The sequence below is a fragment of the Panicum virgatum genome, chromosome 1K, assembly GCF_016808335.1.
Source record: "Panicum virgatum strain AP13 chromosome 1K, P.virgatum_v5, whole genome shotgun sequence".
Lineage (NCBI taxonomy): Eukaryota > Viridiplantae > Streptophyta > Magnoliopsida > Poales > Poaceae > Panicum > Panicum virgatum.
Window position 1 is genome coordinate 19,252,467 of NC_053136.1, and position 23,985 is coordinate 19,276,451.

Sequence of the window (23,985 nt, forward strand, 5' to 3'; positions counted from 1 at the left end):
AGCAGTGGCCATAGTACCTGGCCTGTGACACTCTGTATATACAACCTTCCTCCCTGGTTGTGTATGAAGCGGAAATTCATTATGATGCCCGTGCTTATCCCCGGCCCGAAGCAACCCGGTAACGATATAGATGTGTATCTGAAACCACTGATTGAGGATCTTCTATTATTGTGGAAAGAGGAGGGTGTTCGTATGTGGGATGCGCACGTAGAGGATCATTTTAACCTTCGTGCATTGCTTTTCGTAACCACCAACGATTGGCCAGCACTAAGTAACCTCTCCGGACAATCCAATAAGGGTTATAGGGCATGCACCCATTGTTTAGAAGAAACCAACAGCACGTACCTCAAGCACTGTAGGAAGATCGTGTATATGGGTCATCGTCGATTTCTTCCGATCAAGCACCCATTAAGGAGGAGGCATGCTCACTACGATGGAAAGGCAGATCATCGTACCAAGCCTAGGCACCGTTATGGGAAAATGGTGTTTGAAATGGTCAAAGATATAAAAGTAGTATTTGGAAAAGGACCCGGCAGCAGATCAGTGCAGAATGATGACGGACGTGCACCTATTTAGAAGAAGAAGAGTATTTTTTGGGAGTTACCTTATTGGGAAGTCTTAGACGTCCGCCACGCAATTGATGTGATGCACCTAACACAAAATCTTTGTGTGAACCTTCTAGGCTTCCTTGGTGTCTATGGTAAGCCAAATGACACATTGGAAGCGTGACAAGATCTTCAACGTATGAAACAACGGGCCGCCCTACATCCAGAAAAAAGGGATAAAGGACATCATTATCTAGGTCCTGCGTGCTACACTCTTAGTAAAGAAGAGAAGCAAAGTATGTTCGAATGTTTGAACAGTATCAAGGTCCCATCAGTCTACTCTTCGAATATAAAGAGGCTACTGAACTTGAAAGAGAAGAAATTCGCACACGTAAAGTCCCATGACTGTCACGTGTTGATGACGCAATTGATTCCAGTTGCACTTAGAGGTATTCTACCAGCTAACGTTCGAGCAACAATTATAAAGCTATGTGCCTTTCTCAACATAATTTCTCAAAAGGCAATCGATCCATCAAGTTTAAACAGGCTACAAGAGGATGTTGTCCAAAGTTTAGTCAGTCTTGAAATGATATTTCCTCCATCATTCTTCAATATTATTCCCGGTCCTGTTTTCCTTCATAATATGTTCCCTTTTAAACGATACTTTGCAGTCCTAAAGAAATACGTTCGTAATTGGGCTCGTCCAGAAGAAAGCATTGCGAAGGGTTACGTCACAGAGGAGGTCATTGAGTTTTGTGTTGACTATGTGGAAGAACTCTGCCAATTGGGATTCCAGTATCACGTCATGAGGGGCGGCTGATTGGAAAGGGCACACTTGGAAGAAAATCAGTAAATGCCACAGATCATGCCACGTTGAGCAAAGCACATCTCACAGTTCTGCAACAATCAGCCTTGGTGGCTCCATACATGGAGGAGCACATGCAAATTGTGCGAAGCATATACCCTTTGAAGTCTGAGACATGGATTACAAAACATCATAATGATACATTCGCCACCTAGTTGCAGAAGGAAGTCATGGCCAACGATCAAATTCATGAGCAGCTAGCATGGCTGGCCAGGGGTCCGGCAAATTTAATCCTGATGTACCAAGGATATGAAATTAATGGTTACACATTTTATACAATATCCCAAGATAACAAGAGCACCAATCAAAATAGTGGTGTCCGTATAGATGCCACCGACTCTAGTGGCCAAACGAACTCATATTTTGGATACATTGAAGAGATCTGGGAACTCGACTATGGGCCGTTGAAGATACCTCTATTTCGTTGTCAATGGGTTAAACTCATAGGAAAAGGTGTCAATATCGACGAGTACGGAATGACAACGGTAGACCTCAAAGAGCTTGGCTATCGAGACGAACCATTCGTCCTAGCTAAAGATGTCACTCAAGTTTTCTATGTGCAGGACATGTCTAGCAAACCGAGAAAGGACAAGTCCAGAAATAAATCAAGTTTTGTAGGTGCCGGAGATGAGCCAAAGCGCCATATTGTTCTGGCAGAAAAAAGGAAAATTGTGGGAGTCGTCGATGTCACAGATGAAGAAGAATACAATAAGGTTGAAGATATGACTCCGTTCGCAGTGGAGGTTGACACAAGTATTCTTTTAGCCGAAGAGGAGGCTCCGTACGCACGTCATGATCATAATAAAGCGACGATTGTAAAGCGAACCATCGTTAATATTCCCTTAGTTGAATGATTATGTCTTGTAATATTTTCTGTGAACATTATCAGATTTCTTATGCAATGAATTGATTTATTGGGCAATTAAATGATTTATTATGCAATTATTTTATTTATTATGATTTATTATTCAATTAAAATGATTAGTTATGCACCTAAATGATTTATCATGTAGTAATTAGAATTATTATGCATTTAAATGATTTATTATGCAATTATTTGATCTATTATGCAATAAAAATAATTAGTTATGCACCTAAATGATTTATTATGTAGTAATTAAAATTATTGTGCATTTAAATGATTTATTATGCAATTATTCGATTTATTATGCAATCAAAATGATTACATATGCTACTAAATGATTTATCATGTAGTAATTAGAATTATTGTGCATTTAATTGATTTATTATGCAATTATTTGATTTATTATGATTTATTATGCAATTAAAATGATTTATTATGTCTTTAAATGATTTATTAGGCAATTAGTAGACAAATATATCATTTATGTAGCAATTAAGAGAAAACTCCTTTGGTACCGGTTGGTAGTTTCAACCGGTACCAAAGGCTTTTTTTGTCAAAAAAAAAAGGTGCTCTGGGCGGGAGTCGAACCCAGGCTCCTGCGGTCAAAACAAGTTGAGTTACCGTTGCGCTATTTAGAGATTTCAAACATTACAGGGCCACCAGTCTAGATAAAGCAAAAGAGGCCTTAGGCACCGTTTGTTTTCCTCACCCGGTGCCAAAGTGTGTTTCAGTTCCCGCCCGTTGGGGTCCTAAGGCACCGGGTCAAACAGAAACCGGTGCCTAAGGCTTCATAAAGGCACTGGGTGATACAGAAACCGGTGCCTAAGGCAGCCATTGGCACCAGGTGATGTTTTCACCCGGTACCAAAGGCCCTGCCTATATAATCCTTCCCCTTCTTCCTCGGCTAAGTCCTCCCCGATCTTGTTCGTTGCCACCACCGCCATTGCGTCGACCCCAATCCTCGTGCTGCCGTCGCCGTCATTCGCCGCGCACCGCCACATCGTCATGCCGCCGTCTCCGGTGGCCCTCCTCCGCGCTCGCTCCTCTTCCGCCCTCACCCGCGCCGGTGGCCCACCCTTCCTCCGCCCTCGCCCGCCGTCCTCGACCTCTCCAGTGCTCGCGCCATCCTCGATCGCCCTCCCGGCCCGCCTCGACGCCGCACGCGGCCCTCTCCCCTGCGGCAGCGAGCACCTCGACGCCGCCCCCTCCAACACGCCGGCGACTCGCCTCCCACCACCGCGCCAGCGACTCGCCCCCCTCGACCGCGCCTTGCAGTGCCCCCGCGCGCGCCGACGACGTAAGGAATGGTGGTGCCGCCGCTCGCCGCCCCTTTTTTCTTTATTGTTTTATTTATTTATATATTCTGTATAATTAGTTTGTTATGTATGTATATATGTATGTAGTATACAATTTAGGTATATAGTATATAATTTATTATATTAGTTTGTATAATTATATAATTAGATAGAATTTAGTTTGTATTATATATGTATATAGTATATAATTTAGGTATATAGTATATAATTTATGTATATTAGTATTTAGATAGAATAATGCTTTTAACTATTACTATTAGATAGAATTTTTAAATAATGCTTTTAACTATTACTATTAGTATTAGATACAATAATGCTTTTTAGAATTTTATTACTTTTATGTATAATTTTATTACACTGTATAATGTAATGATGACGACAACGAGTAATGACGACGACGAGTAATGACGACATGTGTGTACTTGTATTCAAATAATTCAATTTACCAAGTATTGATTATTTTATTTTGTAATTCTTGATTTCATGTATTGCATTTGTAATTTAGATTGATTTAAATTAATTCTCGAGCTCGAATCCGTTCGTATTCGCTCTCTAACTCACACACGCATTCGCCGTCCCTCGACCCTCGACCCCGACCCTCAACCCCGTCCCTCGACCCTCGACCTCCACCCTCAACCCTAGACCTCGACCCTCAATCCTCGACCCCGTTACTCGACCCGGTTCCTCGACCCCGTTCCTTGACCCGGTTCCATGACACACACACTCACATCACACACACACACGCACTCACACTAACTCTCTCTCTCTCACACACACACACTAACTCTCTCTCACACACACACACACTCTCTCTCACAACACACTCACTCTCACACACACACACTCTCTCTCTCTCACACACACACACACACACACTCACACTCACTCTCTCTCACACACACACACACCCTCTCGCTCTCTCAAAGACACACACTCACTCACACTAGCACACACACAGACACACTCACACACACACACAAACACACCCTAACACACTCTAACACATTTATATAAAGTATCGACCGACGACCCTTGACACACACACACACACACACTCACACACACTCACACACTGACTCACACACACACTAACTCTCTCTCTCTCTTTCTCTATCCCACTAACACACAAACACACAGACACACACACCCACACACACACTGACTCACACACACTCACTAACTCTCTCTCTCTTTCTCTGTCCCTCTAACATACACACACACTCTCTCTCTCAAACACGCATATTCGTTCAAAGAATTGAATTCTCCTACTTCATTTAAGGATGGACACATACTCTAACACATTTTTACGGTTTCAGTTAAGGATGGACCCCTTCGGTGATGACGAGGTCGCCAAGCAACACATGTTGGACGCAATAAACGAAGATACGAGGGCCAACACCACCCAGCCAATCGCTGAAGAAGATGCTCGGACAGCTGATTAGTTCCTGAATATGTTTGGAGATGCCGATGAAGAAGATGATGACTTTGCGCCGCCACCCAATCAACAGCAGCATGTTCCAGTACGAATCTTAAAACTATATGCATGGTGACTTCGGTAGATTAGTTTTGCGATTAACATATCTTTTCTGCAATTTAGTCGACCTTCGCATCGACTTCGTTGAGCCAGTCAAAAGGGAGACGCCGGCCAACCAAGAAAATGGAGGGAAGACAGGTCGTCACAGAAGTGGACGCAGAGGGCTGTCCAAGTGCTCCAAAGGCTGTTAGCACAAAATTTGTCAACCAATGTGGGGTTATTATTCGGGCAAGAATTCCGATCACCACAAGACTATGGAAAATGAGCAAACCCGAAGAACAGCAACACGCCGTGCCTGCACATCAGAAGGAAATGCTATGGGCAGAACTCAAGGATATGTTCACTCTTCCTGAAGGAGTTGATCAAGAACTTGTGAAGAAATGTGCCTTGAAAAAGATGGCCCTTGCCTTTGCAACTTTCAAGAAGAAGTTGTACATCAATTACATCAAGAAGGATAAGGAGCCGAACTGTGATGATCTTCCTCAGCTTAAACCATACTGGGAGGAGTTCAAATAATACAAACTATCAGAGGAAGCCCAAGAAAAATCCGAACAGGCCAAGGTGAATGCAGCAAATAAGAAGTACAATCACCACCTTGGGGCTACCGGGTACAAGAAGTCAGTTAAAAATGGCAGAAGATGGAGCAGGACCTTATGGATAGAGGCATCAGGCCGACGACTTGGGATTGGCCGGATAGATCCAAGTGGTGGTTATTTGCTAATGGCGTGACACTAAACCAGTTGGATGGAAGTTTGGTCGTGCCCGAGCATATGCAAGAAGTGTCCCGCGATCTAGTCGCTGCAATAGATGAGACCCAACAAGGAACATTCCAGCCTCAAAGGGAGAATGATGAGTTAACAAGGGCATTAAAGAATCCGGAACACCCTAGACGAGCCCGCAGCATCGGCGTGGTCCAATGGAAAGTTGCTTGGGCCGGAGATTCCTCTTACAAGACTCACCGAAGAGGAAAGCCGAACATGAAGATAAATTTCGTGCCATACAAGAAGAGATGAATAGGAGGGTTGCGTCCTTGGAATCTCAGATGGACGCCAGGGTCAATGAGGCAGTGCAGCTGGCTCTGAGCCAAAGGGGCACTGCTGGGTCGCACCCGGATGTTGTGATAAGCCCGGCCTCTCAGCGACGCAGCAGCTGTGCATCCACGGCGCCCGACGTACAAGCGGAACAACAACCCCAGATTGAGCCAACGGCGGTAGATGACCAGATGTATCTAGTGGATGATGTCACCATGCCGATACCGTGCGAGCTTCATGTGCGAGCAAGAAATATATCCATTCATGTCGCATACGGGTCAGTCCTGCCCCTGAATCCTTCTACTACAATTCATGGAAGGCCGATACCCCCTGGCTACACCTCCGTCACAGTCGAGCAGATAGTTGGAAACAATGAGGATCTTGAGCTCGACTTCATTGGAGGGGATGGAGAGAAGACATTGGGAGACGCACTGCACGGGGTCGTTCTATGGTGCAAGGCCGACATCAAACTTACTGCAAGCACAACGGCTCCCGTGCAGACCGATCGCCCGTCTCCGCGGCCTCCCTCACCGCCGTCCCCACAACCACTTCCTTCACCACCGTCTCCGCCGGCGCAAAGGGCCACGAGTACTCTAACTCCTCCTGCACTAGAAAAAGGCAAGAAAAAGACAGCATCCCTCCCACCGGCTGGACCCTCAAAGAAGAAGCAGAAAACGGTCGAAAGAAAATTAACCTACGAGAAAACCGCTGAGGAGTTGGAAGAGAAGACTGCTCGATATATAAAAGAACAATTGAAGCCTAAAGTCCCCCCGCTGAGGGAAAAGGTACCTCTAGAACTAGAGAAAAAGCTTCTCGCAAACCTAGACAACCCACCAAAACCGAAAAGCTTACCCTCGGACTATGATCATACTCTGACAAAGGCACACAAGGTGAGAAATCTGAAGAAAAAATGTGGCAAGACCATTCCTCAGCTTGGCACACAACAAAAAGAACTCGAGCCCCTCCAGGTGCCAGGGTTGCCACTCCTACACCCGAAGGGACGTACAACTCCAGGCGGACCTACAGGCCGCAATATTTCTTTCTAAAACTGGATTAATGCTAGAGGAGGCAACGGGGCAAGTGGAGGTGGAAATCCCTGTCGCTCCCGTTCTTACTCCATTCCAGCATGGAAACTCTTTTGTCACTGAGGAAGAGGAGAATAGTCTTGGCACGCAGATGTTCAATTTGCATAGATGGTACCTGCGAATGTCGAATGATGAAAGGAAAATGTTTGGAGTCAAGTATCGTGACCATGATTTCTTCTGCGGGGAGGACGACTTCTGGGTGTACTTCGAAAATTTATATCACATTTACCATCGACAAGCCCTCGACGCCTCTATCATCACCATTTGGGTTTTGTAAGTATCACTTACCTCTACATTAATACTTTTTGTTAACAAGAACATAATTATATGTGTGCATTATAAAATTTCTATTGTATCGTTTAGACAGGAGACCCAAAAAAACCGAAAACATGGATGGCACCATCAAATCGGCTTCATGTCTTCTTTGCTAGTCAACCAGAAAGTGTTCAACGAAAATTACAAGGGAACGTGCCAAAACATGTACGATTCGTTGACTAGGTAAAATTACAAATCCTATATATTCATACCATACAACTTTAGGTAAGTCTTGGTCGACTCAATCCTCTGTTATATTACTAAATAAATACTAAGTCGTCTAATGCATGTATGTATATATATATATATATATATATATATCCTATCTATATCTGCAGTTATCATTGGATTTTACTCATACTTTCCATAGAGACCGGCAATCTTATAGTCTTTGACTCAATGAGAAATCCAAAGTCCACAATCCAACATATCCTAGACCCCTTGAACAGGTAAGTTCAGTTTGCACAATCAAATTCTTTTTCTGTTAATAACAATTCCTGAACATCAAACTTAACTTTGAGCACAGGGTTTGGAAAAAATTTGTGAAAAATAACAAAGGACGTGGTCAATGGAGGCCCGAACTGAACGTTAACATGGATTATCCGGTATGTTGATTCATAAAGATTTGTCTAGTTAAGTATATAATCCCAAATCGTTCTAAATTGAGTAATTTATTTGTTTCTCCTTAAGTGTGCGAGACAACAACAAGAAACTGATTGGTGCGGGTACTACGTATGCGACTACTTGCACATCATGACTCCATGCGGGGAAGGCTACTGATGAAGACACGAGAGTACGTCCAAACCGTTCACTAGTATATTTTCATAATTGTACTAACGCACGTGATGTTAATCCCTTTTTCCTAAATGATAGATGTCTCAAATGGGGGATGAATGTTACTCTACTGATCGGATCAACGCCGTGTGCGAGCAGCTCGCCAGATTCATTTTGAACGAGATCTTGGATCCTAGAGGCGAGTTCTACCACGACGGTCACATCCATAGAGGACTTCCATCGACCTCCTGAGGGGACCAATAGTTGGACTACAAACATGACTTGTACATTTGTAAATATTTTTAAACGTTATGCCTTGATGTTTGTAAATATATTAGTTCATCTAATTAGCTTAATTATATGCTCGCATTTCACTTTTAGTTAGTTTCAAATATTCTCTGAAAACGAACACGAACGACCAATGAATGTATAGTACTGTAGAGCTTGAGTGCGTTTAGCAATTATAAAAGAATAAACAGTAATAAATATAACAAACAAAACTGGACTTGGGAAAAAAAAGGGAAAAGATCATTGGTACCGGTTGGAAAGATCAACCGGTACTAAAGGAGCTGCCACCTTACGTCAGCGTGGCAGCCTCTTTGGTACCGGTTGGAAAGACCAACCGGTACCAATGAAAGTCTAAGGCACCGGTTGAAAAACCCGATGTCTAAAGGCGAGGCCATTGGTCTCGGTTTGCGGGAACCGGTTGGAAAACCGGTGCCTAAGGGTGTTTCCAACCGGTTCCCATAGCGTGTTTTCTAGTAGTGGTAGTTCTCTTCACTCTGCATGAATTGGATTACAAGTGTACAATTAGACAATGGTAATCTTAAATCGCCTTGATGCCCTCAAGAAATAGAATTCTGATGACAAGGATAGACGGAACAGCAATGTACCTCGAAACCTACTCCTGCTAATGGGGCGGGGCTTAATGGGTTTTTTGTGTGGGTTTTAATACGGGTACTATTGGATGGGTGGAAACGGGTGACACTATGAAATGAGTTGGGGCGGGTTGGGTTGACGACATAGACGGGTTGGGACGGGTTGGGGCGCTATGGTAGTAGATCGGCACGTAAGTCGCATATCATCTTCCATCGTGACTTCGGGTTGGGGCGGGTTGGGGCATTGGGCCGACGGGGTGGGTCGGGGCGGGTGGTAGTTAGGGCTCTTGAAATATGGGTAGGGGCGGATTTGAAGTGGGTTCAACCCCATTAGCAGGCGTATCGAAACCTAAGCGAGGACAAGACAACCCGGAAAGCCCTTCTACCTGCTTCATGTCCACGGTCCGTGGCAAGAACGTGATGATATTAGGAGATATTTTCAGAGCAGCCTGAAACATCGAGTACCTGCATGCAAAGCCGTAGGTCACAATATACACACAACTCTTCCACTGGTATCCACGTGAGGCTGGTTACTTGACAGTATTTGTTATTAGGTACCAAGAAGCACATACCTACGTACCTTGGAAGGCGTCAAAATTTGGTACTAAATTCGGTACATATTTAATTGTAAGTCAGTGGTGCTATATGCTGTCTCTAAACATCGAGAAAAATAAGGCTCACTACCGGAAATCGGTAAACGCCAAGTGCAAAACCGTTTGCCGAGGGCACCAACGACAAAAAAAACATATTTACCGAGTGTTCCATGTATAACACTCGGCGAAACTGCAACACTCCGCAAAATAACTATTTGCCGAGAGCCTTTGGCTCGACACTCGGCAAACAACATATATGCCGAGTGCCACGCGTTAGGCACTCAGCAAACACACTACGTAAAAACTAAAGAAAGGAGACACCTAATATAGTGAAATAAAAATAAGACGCGTCACTAATTTAAAATTAGTGATGGATGTAAATTGGATGCGTCACTAATATTTTTACATAAGCATCTGCATCACCTATATTGGTGACGGGTCTCCTCATGATGCGTCACTATTTAAAATGACACATTCATTGGAGACGGTTGTTGTTTAGACGCATCACCAAAGTTGCAACTAATTTGTGACACAATTTTCTAACCAGCGTCACCAGTTAGCTTGTTTTTTAGAAACACAGTACAGACGCAGACGCTCACAAACACGTACGCACACTCAACCCTATGAACACACGCACGCAACTCTACCCCTATGAGCACATCCGAGAGACTGAGCCAGCAAATCCTCGAGATTGACGAAATCACCACAGGCGTCTCGCTGTCGACGGAAACGTCGCCTACCACTGAAAGCACAAACGCCATTAAATCCTAGACAATTCGCTCCCACGGGGAGTCGAACCCAGGACCTCAGGTGCTACTGAGGCTTTTGTAACAACCAGGTTACAGGCACTTTCGTACTTCACCAATTAGCTACTTGTATCTCTATCTCTACTACATATAATACACCAAAAAAAACTTTCTTAAGTACACCCAAAACCCTGCACACCTCAGTCATTATCTATCCTCATTTCTTCTAAATACATCCAAAATTCTACATCCAGATCCAACTAAACATTCAAATGAACAGACCAGATTAGCTCTAAGATCTTCTTTCTCTTACTCACTCAGATCCAATGGACCATGTTCATGTTGCCTGGCCCAAACTTCCTCACTCATCCCGCCTCCCTCGTCCCGCCTCCCCTCCCGAAACCCTGCGGGCGACTCTCCCGAAAGAAAGAAAAAAAAATACCGAGAGTCCAAACGGCGCGAGTCGCGAGAGGAAAAAGGACGCGGACGGGACGGCGGCGGTGCTCGCGGACGCCGGCGGCACAGGTGAGGATGTCTTTGATCTTAGGGTTAGGGTTTGGGAGATTTGGGGGCCGCGCCGCCGCTGCTGCCCCGCCAGGCCATGCGCGCCTCGTCTCCCTACCCCCACCTCTCCCAAATCGATCCCCACCTCTCCCGGCGCCATCTTCACTCGACGGCCAGGCCGCTGCCCTGCGCGCCCTGCGACGAGCCACGGCGCGCCCCGCGAGGAGCCACTGTAGGCCGCCGCGCGCCTGGTGCCGTCAAGGGCGGCTCCGCCCCGTTCAGGCCACCGCCCTGCGCGCCCCGCGAGGAGCCCCGGCAGGACGCCGCCCGACGCGCCGCGCGAGAATCACGTCCAGCAGGTCGCCGCCCTGCGCCCCGCGAGGAGCCCATATATCCAGCAGGCCGCCCGCTGCATGTCATTGCCGGAGATCTGTGTGGGTGAGGTCAATGACGCTTTTTAATTCCTAACTCTCATTCCAATCTCAACTTCACGTTGGCTTCTTCTCCCTCTCAGATCTGAGCCATGAGATCATGGACAGCATGGCCTGATCTATACGGCCGTGGGGATTGGGGGCCACGGCATGCGGCAGCGGCAACAGGCGGCAATACTGGAGCTTGCAGAGCACACTCCTCGCCTGATCAATACGGGTGGTGCGTTTGAGTGTGTCAAATATAGCATTTAGTATACAGAACATTTTCCCACAAGATCAATTTTAGATCTGAATTTAGAGAATGTAAGCTTTGTTTAATATAAGAACTGTCAGTAAGTTACATTTGATTATTGTCAATTAGTCTGTTACCATACAGCCTGGTCCACATTTGATTGATGGTATTTTGTCCATGTTACATTAGTCTGTTACTTGATGTCAAGTTATACTAATGGGATAGCGGTTTACAAAATTTGGACGATGCAATGAAATGTAAACATAATTCACAAAAATCATTGTCTCCTTATGAGACTATGGAGAAGCATTTTTTCCTGATTCTCAGCTAATGATTAAATAGGTGTGGTATACACTCACACACACTGGTTACTCTGCTATTGATCTTCAGGGAGAATCTCTCCTATGCCAACTGTATTTTTACGGTTGCAGGTCATTCAATACCAACCATTTGATTGGACAGATTACCCTATAGTTTCAGCGCTCAATGGACTTGCAAGCTGTAAGAGCACTCTGACTTTACTTGGCTACACGATGTTGTCCTATATACACAATCATTAGCTTTACTTGGCTAAACAATGTTAGCATGGTGACTTGTATATGTTTAGGAGAATTTTGGTATTGTGAATTACATAATTTTCTGATATGCAAACTGTCAGCTGGTCTGAAATTTTGCTCTGAAAAAAATGAATGCTCTGACCAAACTGAACATTATTGTCAACAAAAACTGAATTTATGACAGGTAAAACCATTTGAATGCGAGTGTGTGATCTTGGATATCATAACATACTTTGTATTATGTCATTTTAAATTTATTATATGAAAGATTGCATTGTCTAATTGGTTTTATTTTATATTTATCTTTCCAATGATTGTGTTCTTTCTGATAATTTTGGACTAAAACTATGTTGTGCAGAAATTTGTGTCCTAATCTCTTTGTCAGTACAATTGCAGATTTTTAGCTCCTATGGTAATGTTCTCTTGTTTGAGAATTATTGTTCGGAATTAGTCAAAGCAATAGTATTTACTATCTCTTGGTTTATTTCTGTGTGTAAAATTTGTTTATAGGCTGTCTTGTATTTGTCTTGACTCTCATAGGTGACAGAGAGGTGGGCATGGGTGCGACGCTGCAGGAATTTGATATTTGTGCTACATAATGTCAGGGACAAGTCAATGTGTCTCTTGAGCTGGTAGGTTAATTTGAGCTCAAATGTTGTTCAATTGGTTACAATCCTATAACAGAGTTCAAATAAGCTTCATAAATTGTTAAAACAGATAAACATGTGTGCAGAGCAATGTTCTTATGGCGTCGCCTAGGCGTCACCTAGGCGACAAGGCGCTCCCCTGTTTTGGCCTGCCTAGGCGTTTTAGCCCGCCTAGGCGTCGCCTTAGCCCGCCTAGGTGGCTAGGCGGTGGTGACTCGCCACAACTCGCCTTAACGCCGTAAGAACATTGGTGCAGAGCTCATGGGACTCCAACATCTCTATCCAAGCTTGTGCTTTAGGTACAGATGACTAACTGCATGGGTGTTTATCTTAGAATTCCAGCTCTATGTGTTGCAATTAAATTATACTTGGTGGCCAATATTTCATCAGTACTCTTTGCTAAAGGAGGACGCGTCACTGCATCTGGTTGAACAGAGCATGATTGGGGAGACCCACCTGCCAGAGGTAATGCTATATTTCATTGTTCCTAAATATTTCATCAGTTCTTGCCTAGATGTTTAATTTATGTTCGTGTTTGTTGACGGTGAGTACTAGAGCAGCAACTTTCCCAATTTAAGATAATTTGATATGTTAACTTATTTTGCTCGTAGCTATCCAATTGCCTCTTGGTTTACTTATGATTGGGTTCGGAGATGGTGGAAGGTGGAGTCTTGGGAAGAGTTTGTCACTTTCTCTAGGTGAAGATAATGAGCTGTGCTATGCTTGTAGTGATATATGATAGGGAAAAATGTGCTTGCATTCATGGTTAATAAAAGATCTTATTCTTGATCGCATAATATAGTTGTTCTCCCTGGCAGCTTGGTCTAGGAATTTGCAATTTTGGGAGGTAAAACAATCATTTGGTTTCCTAATGTGTTAAGCAACTCAGTGATGGCTTAGGGAAATCGGGAACCTGAATCTAAAGGAGCATGCACTAGGATAAAATTTGTTGCGATAGTCTTGTAGTTTTCATTCGAAGTTTGGCAAACGAACTATTACTTCAGCTCATCAAGAACGAGGATTGGTCATATTCATTGACTCATTGTTCTGTCAAACAGGCTTAAACATATCTGGATGCAGACCTATTTGCTTTTCGTTGATCAATGGTATTAATATCCACTAAAAATTGGATCATGATGTGAGATATGTTTATATTTTTGTAGTGGTAAAATTTATTTGAAAGATTGCATTGTCTAATTGGTTTTATTTTATGGTTTCCTGCATTTCTCTATTACAGTGAAGCAGAGAGCTAAAGGGGCTGCCGCGAGTGTGAATGGGTTGCTAGAGAAGGCCAGGGCGCTAGGCCTGCATAGGTGTCCAAAAGTTCAGTGTTCTAAAAGTTGCTGGAGGGTGCAGCGCGGGGTCGGCCGCGGCCGCCTCCGCTAGGATGGTGAGGAGGCGGGGCCTCGAGTAGGCCTCGATCAGACGCCGCAGGAGCCCGGCGAGGATAGCGCCGAGGGGTCAGGCTCAGAGTCGGAGCCGATGGCCGGGAAACGGTCTTGCAGCTGTTGATATGGACGACGCCCAGTACCTCCTCGACGGAATGCCTCCAAGGCAAACTGCTGACTGGACAAACTTTCGGCCTAGACATCCTGGCCCATGTCTTACTCGCGTTCGATGAAATTGTTGCTACAGTTAGCCTTTGCAAGTAATGCATCGTTTGATTAAATTCTCTTAAGCTTTTTGTGCTATCTTTTAGGTTTCTACTTTGTGTATATATATGTTTTTCATTCCCCTACGTCTTGCATATGCACGATTTAGGTTTCTACTTCGTACATGTGTTGTTTTTTTTTACCCGCAGCGTTAGCACAGGCACTTACTAGTCTGTTATAAGACCGGCAACCTGGGCCTGGGCCCCTCCGGCCTTTCACGTGGCGCAAAACTGCCGCGCACTGCCCCGCCCTTGCATCCCCTCAGCGCCGCCAGCTCGCTAGTTCGCACCACCATCGCCGACGGCCGGGCTAGGGTTTCGCTCCAGTGCGACGCCATTGTGCGCTGCTCCAGGGCTCGCTCCCCACACGCATGGCCGCCGCCACCTCGCGGATCGACTTGTCCAGTGATCCTCCTCCCCGCTCGCCCTCCTCGTTGCTTGTCATGGCCTCGTCGGCGCCGCAGGTACGAATCCCCCTTCGCCCACTCACCCCGCTCGCTGCGGCCTCGCCGGTGCCGCAGGTACGAATCCCCTTTGCCCGCCCCCAAGACCTCCCCGCTCGACCTCCTCATCGCTCGCCGCGGCCTCATTGGCGCCACAGGTACGAACCCCCTTCGCCGGCTCCCAGATCCGCAAGTCTCACTGGCGTGGCCTCGGCAATGCCCACGCTCGTGCTCGCGCCGGGGCGATGACAGGGCCTCGGCTGGCCGCCTTGCTGCGGCAGCTGTGCCACTACCTGTCGTGGGTGCCACAGCTCCTCCCCGCTGGTCTCCCCTCCCCGCCAGGCGCTTCCATCCCCTCCTGGCCGGGCACTCCCCTCCCCGCCGAGCGCTCCTTTCCTGCCCCGGTGTCTGCTCCCGCCGGCCACCGGCCAGGCCAAAGGTCAATCCTCCCTGCTCCTCTCCTCTCCCCTGCTCCCTCCCTCTGCTCCTCTCCTCTGCTCCTCCTGTCCTCTGTTTAACTCTTGGATGGCATCATTTTTTTCTTTTTTTATGCTTTCAATTTATCTCACATCTGTGCAGATTGTCGAACAAGAAGAAGGACAGAAAATGGCATATTAAAACAAGTGAGCAAGCACAATTGGTTACGCAGAAAATTGCATTATGCTTTATTATCCTTAACTGTTACTTCTGAATTCCGATGCATTCTGATTGATTTTGTAGCCTTGTAAGTGCCAAAGAAGTTCCTAGTGGCAAACAGCATGACGGACCCTATGAGGTAGAAATTCTTCTATACCAATGCATCGATTGGACTTCAGTTTTCGATTGTAGTATGGTGTACATATGTAATGAGTTCTAGCAAATTTTCTCTTAAGTGCTTTTTGTTTGCTAGTACAACAGAGAAAACCTTACGAATGATTGGAGTAACTATGTGGTTATTTGACTTCAATTTTTTATGTGGGACTGAAGTGATAGGAGCAGAGGTTTTCTCTGTATAACTACAAGGCACAACTGTACCAGCAGTATGTGCTTCGGTGCTTGTAATATTATTCACAACTGTACCAACTGTAGATCCCTGGTTATTCACAGCACATGTCAATGCTCACTGTGGTTTATGGATACATGCTAATATAATCTACTGATATGTGATGGAAAAAAACTTGTCAGATAAGTCAGTATATGCAAGTTGCCTGTATCGGTCCAAGCAGCAGCCAAGTTGACAGTTGTTTCCATCACCATCTTGTACTTTAAAAAGTTAGAAGTATCTATCCAGTTTGTGTGTCAAATCAGGTTCGCAAATTCTCTGTGGACATGTTTCTGAGAAGATAAGAAATTTACTTGTGACACATCTATATAATCTTCATGATGCAGACAAACACAAATGCATTTTTCTATGCTAGTTACGACATATCGAAAATAAAGTTTGTTTCCCTTTCATGAACCATGCTATTGATGATGGAGTCAATCTTTTGAAACTAACTGTTTTATACATGGCTTTCCAGCTAACCTCTTGAAATTCTTGCAAACTTCAGCCAGGGTAAGCAATTCTAAACTTTTTGCATCTCACTTGATCTGATAGAATCTGAAGGTAGGTGAATGACTAGTTCTCCCAGCCATGCAACAATGAGCTAGGGAGCATTAAAATTTAGCACCAAGCTATTTCTCAGTTCAGTTCTGTTCATTTCCTGGTTTAATTTGGTATCCTAGCCTTCAGTTTTAGACAACCTATTTTATTTACACTCTTCTGTTTGTCAAGAGTGTATATTAATAAGGGGCCTTTTTGCTGCAGATGTTATTTTTTTCTGTTAGTTTTGCCTTCTGTTATTTTTTCTTGGCATATACACTTAGATCAATGATGATTTCTGCTTGAGGTTTATTTTGATGGGCAATCCATGTAGACATGACAATCAGCAGTGCAATGTTTCTTAACGAAACCTGAAATCAGACCTTTTCTTTCTTGAGCAGTTTGTGGCAACTACAGGCACCAATATGCCGAAGAATGACATGAGAAATGCAATGGACATCAGAAAGATGAAGTATGCACCTATCTTGCAATCATTCAACAGTTTATTTTATAAAGTTATCAATTGTCCATCCAGTGTTTTCTTTCCATGTTACTTTGTTTGTGCATTATGCCCTACATACTTAGCACATGTCTTCGCTCTGTAGAATTAACTGAGTTCTCCGTCCGCTTCTAATTTTGAAGACATCTAGACTCGAATGATGACTCTTCTCTACTTATGTGTTTTAACTCCTCAACAGGACCTAAGGTTCAGATCAAGGGACAAGCAGGGAGGAAGCACAACTACAGCTGGACATCAATGCCAAGTTTTGAGAGAAAGGTGAGCAAACTAACTGCAGCTGGATTTTTTGTTACCCAAGGCAAATTCATGGCATGTTTATCATTCTTAATCATTTTCCTGCTGACATCTTATGCTTGTTAGCTATACAAGTTATATTATTGTGATGACAACATCATTATCTTATATCCATGATTTGTATGTGTGATCTGTAGATAAATTATTTACTTGAAAGGTGTATCTTCACTTGTCTCACTGTATTATCAGATTTTGGAAACTCCATGCAATAAAATGTTTATCGTTCTGTGTCAACTGAACCTGCTAGGACCTTGGCAGGTTTAGCTTGCATTTTACTTATTAAAACCTGCCATTACATGATAGAGACCAGTAGATAGCTTTAACAATAAAAGGTGGTTTCAGCTTCTAATGGGTGTCTCACTTTCCCCATAAAAATTACGCAGGACTTACTACCGACCCCATCAGCGAAAGTGTATTGTCCAGCATTCAAGAAGAGCTTGCCGCCATCTTAGTGTCCCATGTATTTGACAAGAAGGGAAATTTTCAATTAATGTGCTAATCTAGTTTTCTGGTACAAAACAGTTGCACTGAGTATTGAACCTGCAACTATATATATACGTGCATGTGAACATGTAACTTTATCTGCTTGTGAACCTATATTGTTGTGAATTGTGGTTATCCAATTGTATGTAGCAGCTGACCATATTTTTTTTTATAAATTCACATTGGTGACGGGCAAAACTGTAGCACATCACCAATAAGAAAGTTATCGGTGACGCGCAAAACCAACTGACGTCACCTTTGTATGTTATCGGTGATGTGTAAAACCAACAGCCATCATGTTTGTATGTTATTGGTGACGCGCAAAATCTATAGCCGTCACCTTTGTGTGTTATTAATGACGCGTGAATTCTATAGTGGTCACCACTGTGAGTCATTAGTGACAGGTGTTTGCACGTCACTGATGTGGTTCACTGATGTGATTCACATCAGTGACTAAAATTTAGTGACGTGCAATCTAGCTTTCACTAATATTAGTCTACAGCCGTCACTAATATGAATTTCTGACGTGGTGACAGTGTTACGTGCCATGCACACGCCACGTGGTTAATGGATATCATTGTTTGCGAGTGCCCTAGGCTCGGCACTCAGCAAACAACATATATGTCGAGTGCCACGCATTAGGCACTCGGCAAACAGGTGGTTTTAAATTCTATAAAAAAGATGATTTTTGTCGATATATTTTCTATATTTAGTTAATTTCTTTATTAAAAGATGATTTTTGGGAAAATTAAAGTTTGGACCGCAAGTGTTAGGAATAATGTACTATAATGAATGGAAGTAATGATATTCATGTTGTTGAGTCCAGTTTGAGTAAGTGTTGAGGATTTGAAAGGAAAATTCAAACATCTTGTTCACGAAATATTACTACGAACGTGTAGCTGAATAGGTTTTAAATTCTATAAAAAAGCAAACAAAGTCTGAAAATCATAAGATTTGTCATGATATCATATGTGGAGACTGTGATAAAAAATTGAGAAGGTTTTGCAAAAGTTTTGACGTACGTTGCTTATGAAATGAAGCATCTCCGAAGAAGTTCCATACACAAGAGAAGGATTCATTTAGATTTCGAGTCAACCTTTGCCGAGTGTCCGGCCATTACGACACTCGGCAAAGTCTTCGTCGCCGTTAACTTTCTGTTGCATCTACTTTTTTTGTCGAGGGCCGTCTAGACACTCGGCAAGGTATTTGCTGAGTGCCCGATGAAAAACACTCGGCAAACACGTCTTTGCCGAGTGTTACACTCGGCAAAGCCTTTGCCGAGTGTATTTAAGGCTTTGCCGAGTGTCCTGTGCACTCGGCAAATCAGAGAAATCCGGTAGTGGCTCTGTATGTAACCTTCCGACTATTGCTTTCCGGTCGTCATACTGCTGTTCTAATGAAATGCAAGAATTTCACTAGGAATTTTCGGAACATATTAATTTATCAAATTAGAGGACCACAATGTGCAGGAAAAGTGATCTTCATTCATACACTAAATTCCTTTATGGCAAATGGGCTGGAACACACATGGAAAATACAAAGGGGGGACTGAATATAGTAGCCAAAGTTTATCATATCGGGATAGTGATTACATACATGCGTATTGTATTAGAAAATAAACAACGAGAGGCAGTTTATTTAGCATTTGTAGTAAATACAGTCCTTAGCTATATACATAGGTTTCCCGTAAGACTTTTTATGACGTGGAGGAGAGGGTTGGAAGAGGCTATATTTTGTTATCTCAGCAAGAATCAGCAAGACTATTCTCTACGACTATTCATCACAAGATCGCGCCATGAGTTCCATGTATAAACACTACTTGATCTATGTACATTATTGTTGGTCTAAAACTGTCTTAAAGCTTAAAATGTCGTTAGGGACCGACTTTAAAGTAAACAAACAGCTAGCATACCCGTCTTTTGGCTTGAGCATATCAGGGTGTAAACTGGAGCCTGGATGTACGACGGGCCGCCCCAGGGTGGTGACAGGAACACGACATCAGCCTGTTGCAAGCACTTAGAAACCATTACAAAACCCTCTTTGAATTCAGGATCTCAGGCTCTCAGCTGGTACCGGAGTATCTTGATCTACAGATGAGACGGTGAAGAAGAAAGAGATCGTGGCGGTTCCGGTGGTACCTTGAGGAACGGCGCCAGCAGGTAGAAGTCGCCGACCACGAACCGGATCCTGTCCTCGACGCCGTAGATCCTGGCGTTGTGCGCCGCGAGCTCCGCCTCCGGGGGTCGATCTCCACGGCGACGACGTGGCAGCCCCGGGCGGCGAACTGGATGGAGTTGCTGCCGCAGCCGGCGAAGGCGTCGACGACGAGGTCGACGGGCGCCGCGCGCGAGGCCTGCACGGCGGCGACGGACTCCGGCGTGGCGGAGTACCAGCCCTCGGCGTCCATGCGCACACCGTGGTCGTACAGGGAGAAGAGGGTGTAGCGCTGCGCCCAGTACTTGCCCGCCACGGCCGCCTCGGCGGCGGCATCCGCGTCCTGCGGCTCCGGCTCCGGGAGGGGCGGCAAGCGCTCCCGCCGCTTCGCTGCCGCGGTACCGCCGCGGGTGGAGCTGCCCGCACCCGCAGCAAGGCGCCGGTGGCGGGCAGTCCTAGCGGAGGTCGCACGCAAGAGGCGGAGGAAGCAGCGGGCGGTAGGGAGCGGGGCAGCATTGGCTCGCCGGCGCCCAGCCGGTGCCAGCACCACGGCCTGCCTGTTGTTCGCCATGGCTAGGTTCACTTCCCTCGCCGCCGGAGATGGCAATACGGACGGGGCGCCCCCTTTGCGCAGCAATAAGCTAAGAGAAGACACCAAGTGGCCGGCCAGCCTCCTTGCATTACAATAACAAAGGACCTGACCTGCTTGCTAGTAACAATAACAAAATGCGCCATTGAAGCTGGCTGGGCAGGGCACGTGCTTGGCCGCAGAAGATGCCGGCGACGGCCGGTGGGTTCCTTCGTGGATTCTCCCGGCGCCTCTGCCCGAGCGCGTACTATCTGTTTGAGCTTTCTACCACTCTATCTCCGCGGCGACGGTCGGCCACCCACTGCAGGTCAGCAGTCTGCGCGGGTTCTTGCAAACCACCTCTCACCTCCTGGCTCTGGGGCAAAATCACATGCATTCTCCGATCAAACTAAAAGGGGAAAAAACCATCAAATGCATTCCTAAATTGAGAATCATACAGTCCAATGGAGCATCAGCCCAACTTCACAAAAGCATAATGAACTTCACGTACACTGTTAATCAGCAGAACCTGTAACCTTCTTGTGCCGTGGGAAAAATGTTGGCAGATCATGTTTTCCCTTGGGTCAGTCATACACGGAGCACACATTTTGGAAACAACAGGAACGTCACATTAACCAGGAATAACAAAAACCTTATCTGGAACTGCAATTGAAATCTGACCCTCCACGAATGCGAAACTGACATATATAATAGCTGGACTCAAAGCATCAATAGTGAAACCTTTTTTTTCTTGTGTGGGTATCAATAGCGAAAGGAAAAGTCTAAGAAACAACAAACCGGCGGCCGACTTATCGCGCGATGTTGGGCTGGCCTAGCGCACCTAGGGGTGGTAAAGGGCCCAACATTTTAAACTAGAAAATCAAAGGACCGGGCCTTAAAAGGGCCGGGCTCTAATCTTATACAACTTTGAACTAAAAATTTGAAGGGCCTTATTGGGCTGTGAAGAGGCCACTAGGGCCATGGCCCATTACCACCCCTAAGCGCACCAAAGCAAGCCAGGCTTTTTACGGTAGTGCATGCTCATTACGAGAAAGCATATCCCCAATCGCCTACTGCCAGCGACGAGGACGCCTGCCCGCCGGTGATTTCTGCCGCAGCAGGTCGTATTCGCCGATCAGGAGAGCAGGGGCACGTATGCGGAGACCCGACGGCCGTCGCACCATGTGAGTCCCCCAAGCTCTCTCCCTTTTTTCTCCCATATTGTGCTAGCGGCGACCGGTCGCCTTGCGCCGCCTTGGGGATGGAGTGTTCGGGGAGGGAGTGCAGCGGCGCCCCGGCCATACCGAGGCCCAGTGCAAAATATTAAGATGGGATCCTAGCGGCAGCGATATCTAAGTTGCCGAGTGTGTGGCAGTCTAGGAGTGGCTATGCTCCGTGGAAGTCTCACGACTCATGTCTGGCGACCAGCGTTGGCGAGTCGACACAGCGACCGCCAGACGCTAGTCCGTTCCGCCTCCGCGAGGCACGAGTGTCAGTGCGCGATAGGAGACGAAGTGGCAATCGGAATACGATGTGTGACTTTCGGATGCCATTTGGATCTCGTTTTGCTATGGATTAGGCTACAAATTAATAAAATTAAAGCCTCCTATATTAGTATACATAAGGTATACTTCATATTTTGGAGGCTCTTCAAATTTGCTGGCCCTATGCTGTCGCACGGTCCGCACGGGCCCAGGGACGCCCCTGGGGAGTGTTAGGTGTTTTATCGGCGTATATTCTAAGATGGTAGGGTTGTCGAGATCAAGAATATGATGGTGCAAGCAACACAAGGGTTTAGATAGGTCTAGACCGCGAGATGTGTAATATCATATGTCCTGTTTGATGATTTATATTGCTTGAGGGATGAATGAATGCTTTGGAGAGGTCCCTGTCCGCCCTCATATAGTCTGGAGTAGGGTTACATAAAACCCTAGATCTATATGAGGCTAGAAGTCCTTCTAGAGTACTACTGGAGTAGTTTCTATCTATGCCGACTAGTTTTTTATGTACATGAGTACTTCACATAACTTATGGGTCCTGGACATGCCCCATCCCACGTCTCGCACATATCCGCGCCACGTCAGGTATCCTGTGACCCGTGTCTGACAAGCCCCGAGCTCCTTATAGCAGAGTAGTTGTAGCCTTCGAGTACTTATGAAGTCGTTTTCGAGTCCTTTGAACTTCGGCTAGAACGCGCCTTCTGAGTACTTCCTTAGCCACACCGAGGTTACATGGTACTCTCGCTCGAGTAGTCTTGAAATCATCAAAAATAATCTTCATATGTGAAGTGTGATGAAAAGTCACACTCCATATGGAGTAGCCTCTCGAGCCTTAGGTTGAATCGGAGAATCAGGCTCAGAGCCCACCTTAAAATTTGATTTTTGTCATCAAAATAATTTTGAAAATAAATCATCAATGACACGTGCCCAGAAGCCCCCGAGCTTTGAATCTAATGCTTAAAATTCATGTGCTTTGATGGTTAATTTGGTTAATTCATTTAGAAATTCGAAAGCCCCTTCTTTCAGGGATAAAATCCCTTAAAATGACTTTTATCCCTTAAAAATGGCTGAAAGAATAATTTTCTGAAAAAATTCCATAATTACCACTCAAAACAAATCTTATTCCACGGCAAACGCTTCACCTTCCATGAAATTACAAAGTTGCCACTTTGCTGGTTATATAACCACGAGGTGACCTAGGGTAAATCTCACTTCACTGTTGAGCCCCCTTCACTTCTCTTTCGCTAACACCGCCGCCTTCATTTCAGATCTAGTTTTAGATCTACTCCTCCTGCTCCCCTTCTTTATTCCATATTTCTTTCTCCTCCCACTTGCCTCCAGCCCCCGAGTGAGGTGTAATGAAGCACTCATGACTGCAGCGATGGCGGGCAAGAAACAGGCAAGCAAGGACAAGGGGAAGCAGACACAGGAGGCCCCGGTCGCCGACTCCTAGAGAACAAGAACAAGTAAGTGCTCCGAGGCAAATCTTCTTAGACTTGTAGCCGAGGGCCTTCTGCAAACTAAGGAAATAGTCCAGTGGCATCCTGCTCAATCAGAACCCGCCCCCTTTGAAAATGTTGATGAAGTAGTTCTTTTTGTTCATTTCATTGAACGTGGGCTTGCACTTCCGGCTTCTAATTTCCTCCATGGATTGTTGTATTATTACGGCATCCAGATGTGGCGGAACCACCCAAAATACTGGGCCTGGGTGCTCTGATCTTCGTTGCTAGGCAACTCTGACCAAAATCGGCACACACCAGTAGTTCCTCGAGTGAAGCCTCGATTAAAGCCACGCTCTTCCAGGATTGCACAGACAACACTCACACGAAGGTGAGCCCAGAGATTACAACATAGAACATTTCTTACATCATCAGAGTTTGCCGCGAAAGGTAAA

At 45.3% G+C, this 23,985-nt stretch overlaps 1 long non-coding RNA gene and 1 pseudogene across 16 annotated transcripts; one reads left to right on the plus strand and one right to left on the minus strand.

Moving 5' to 3' along the window:
* Positions 1-9,486: 9,486 nt before the first annotated feature.
* On the minus strand, positions 9,487-23,079 carry LOC120653634 (annotated as a pseudogene).
* Positions 10,924-18,068, plus strand: LOC120698525. 16 transcript variants are annotated; one of them, XR_005684887.1, is made up of 12 exons: positions 10,924-11,489; positions 11,566-12,683; positions 12,812-12,903; positions 13,005-13,217; positions 13,309-13,383; positions 13,530-13,616; positions 13,977-14,056; positions 14,156-15,451; positions 15,592-15,635; positions 15,733-17,045; positions 17,272-17,351; positions 17,771-18,068. It is a non-coding gene; the product is annotated as an uncharacterized LOC120698525 (long non-coding RNA). The 16 variants fall into 16 exon arrangements; XR_005684889.1 differs by having other exon boundaries at positions 13,977-14,024; XR_005684882.1 differs by lacking the exons at positions 13,530-13,616; positions 13,977-14,056 and having other exon boundaries at positions 10,929-11,489; positions 11,566-11,702; positions 12,146-12,215; positions 12,630-12,683.
* Positions 23,080-23,985: the final 906 nt, after the last annotated feature.